A 3351-nucleotide genomic window follows, 5' to 3' on the forward strand; every position below is an offset into this window, starting at 1 on the left:
ATAGTGGTTTTCGGACGTTAAACACCACAGATCAATCAGAAGGTCATGCTGATTTTTATAAACAGCCTTTTTATATCTGATAGCTAGTTTCCAATCATAAAATTTTTCTATGGATACAACGTTAAAACGATGAAACAAATCCTTTGTGTGCGCTTGCGTATCATGTCTTGAAGAATTGTGTATCATGTCTTGAACACCCAGGTTTGAAGCACTTCGTTAACTAAAGCAGAATACACTCTGGTGAGCTAAATATTCTTTTTCTTTCTTTGCTAAAGTTATGTTGCTTTAAATATTCGTGCACAGAATAGGTGTTTTCTTTTACTAAAGTTAAATTCTTCACATGTAACTAAGTACGCAGTCATCTTAACTTATGTGGTGTTCATTGTTCATTGAAACCTTTTTTTTTTTTTGTCTCCTGGAAGCAGAGTGATGGTTTTCAGCAAAACTGCTGCGAAATGCGGGTAAATAATTCCGTTTGTAGGAAGTTTCAATAGCTTGTACTCTTCAGTCCTCTTATGAAGCTTTCCTAGCTGAAATTAAAAAAAAATGATTCCTGGTAGCTTCTAGGAATAACATGGCTTAATTCACTGGGATCTCTGTCTATCTGTGGAGGAGTTGTCTGTAGCTTTTTGTCTATCTGTTGGTATCAAGAAGAATAACATCACAAAATATATTGAAAGAGTTTCAATATTGATGTTTTGTACGTTTCTGGTGCCCTACAAAAGCCTCGAAGAACTTCCTTGCACTTTCTGGTGTTACCATTCGGCAGTGCAGTCTTCAATGTTTCTAGTATGCCTATAGCAGTTAAGAAACTGGAAGGCTTGCAGGTGGTCCTTAAACAGGATCAATAGTTTATATGTGGTAGCATAATTAATCTACTAATTGAATGAAGTCGTTTCTGATGGATACTGGTGTTACGCTCTATAAACAATTTTTGGAAATTACAGAAAGGAAAAAAGGAAGTGACAACGAAACGAGCGATGTCTGTTCAAAAGTGACTACCTTAAGCGGCAATGGCAGAAAAAAGCACACAAAAAAACGAGTACAATTTATCGTACACAAAGAACCTAATTCACCGAAAGCAAACAATTATTGATGATTTCGCTGCGTTAACTTGTTCACAGTGCTAATCTAAACCCTAGAAGAAGAAAACGATCCACGTTGCCGCAGTAGTCCGACAGATCCATCGTTTCATACATATGTTACGAGCGGTTCCCATAGTTTAAATAGCTTCGATGTCCGGCATGTGTAAGCTGTTATGGGACAATGCCACATATTTCCGAGTCCAGCTACAAGAAAAATACAACAATAACAGCGCTGAAGTTGTTGTTACGTGTTTGAAAGGCCGAACTGTAATAAACTTGATGATTATTTTCAAATTTCGTCACAGATCTCAAAAGCAAAGTTATGCATTTTAATTGCTATATGTTCAGACGTACTTCGGCATATCGATTCCACGCACCGACGAATAGGACATTTCGACTAATACTAACTTGTTCGGATTTACCCGATCACCTCACGCCACTCTCGAGCGTTGGTCTTAATTCTTAAAAAATATTCTTAGGGTTGCGCAGGTAAGGAATTAAAAATGTTTATTAGCTCATACGCAATGACTAAAATATTTAGGGATGAGACTGTGACATGGAGTGTATATATTCTAAGTTAATACAACGTAGGTAAATACACAAAATTTCTTTCCACGTCACGTGGCACGACGTATAGGATGACGATTAGTTAGAATGCGTAATGCGGTGGATGAATGAACTCATGAACCATTTTAGTTTAGAAGCTAGTTAGATATCTCATATATGGGTATGCCTTGTGCCTTTTACATGCACCTAAAAATATGCGTAACCCAGCTTTTAATGCACTCTGTTGGTTTGGCCTTAGTGTTTACGTTTCCTCTCGTCGAGGTCATTAGACTAAATAAGGCGAGCATGATAGAATGGTCCCTCGCTTCCGGGTTATGCAAAGTAAGCAATATCTTAGCACGCACTTCAGAGTACCTTCGTTGAGATTAGAGCCCTAAAATAAAATATTATGAAAAGCAAATGACGCCTTTATGGTTGTGTACGAGGTCAATGACTTATTTTATAAGCCCGTGAAGCTCCTCGGTGCAATGCATTTTGTGCCGTGTACTATCCATCATGTTAAAAAAAACGCAGTCATTAGAACTATTTGTGGTCATCTCGGTCGGCTACTAACGTTGGCGTATGAAGTGTGAAAGATATTGCTCTACGCCGTCACGGCAATATATTGTGAATCATAATGTAACACTTCACAAAAAAACCCCCAAAAATTGGAACATTTCATTATGTCATCGCTCCGGACCTTAAAGAGCAATCGTTAGTAGTTTTCACGTACAACAAACACAATTTTTCCCAAGAGGCGACAGCCTCAAAAGGATAAATCAGACAAGGCAAAGGTAGCCAATCCACACAAATGGTTACGTGGCCACGTGAATCTTGCTTCGGAACAAAACTACTTGACTTTCGGTAAACAGCACATTCCAATGAATATGCACGAGCCACACAAATGCTCAGACTTGGTCTCCGACTATCTCGGAGCCGCCCCCCCCCCCTCTTGTTGCGTGCTCGACGTGCTCGGTTGCGACTCGACGCGTCATCCTCTAGTGAGCTCGTGTCCTTCTTCGAGTGTCCTTCTTCAGGATTTGAAAGAAGAATAGATTTCGAGCCAACAAAGGCAAAACATCTCGTAAAACATTGCCCTTCGAAGCAATGACATACGTTAGGAATACCTACCGTTGCATATTATTTATTATGTAGTTGTTTTTGTTGTTGTTGTTGTTGTTGTTTTCTCGAAGTAGTTTCAAGCAATGGTGTGATTAGTAGTGGAAAACCTACCTGCCATGAAAAAGACCTTGGTGCAGCTGTCACTTGAACTGAATGTTATGATTTATTTCATTTGTATTTCCTGTATTTGTGGCTGCTCACGGACAAAGCTAGTCTTTCGCCAACTACCAACGGCGCCAGCACCAACGCTGGCATCAACGGCACCAGTGTTTCTACGAAAGCAGTTCTTGAACCCATTTAGGCCTATTTCCGTAGAAGTACTAGAAACAAACTGAAAAAGCAACAATAAGAACGCCAGTGTTGGGTGCAGAAACGTTTATACAGCAAAGCCTGTTAGAACAAGTAGCAGTAAGTAGAGCAATATACCAATTTTGTTTACTTAAATATGGTTTGGAAAAACTCCCTTCATAGGCGAGTAACAACTATCTCGTGAGTACATTCACACAAGAGGCAGTTTTTTAACTGGTAAGGTCGCGATTGTTTCGTCACATTACAACATCACCGAGAAATTTGTCCATTGAATCTTTCGCATTATGGC

The sequence above is a fragment of the Rhipicephalus microplus genome, chromosome 6, assembly GCF_043290135.1.
Source record: "Rhipicephalus microplus isolate Deutch F79 chromosome 6, USDA_Rmic, whole genome shotgun sequence".
Taxonomy (NCBI): domain Eukaryota; kingdom Metazoa; phylum Arthropoda; class Arachnida; order Ixodida; family Ixodidae; genus Rhipicephalus; species Rhipicephalus microplus.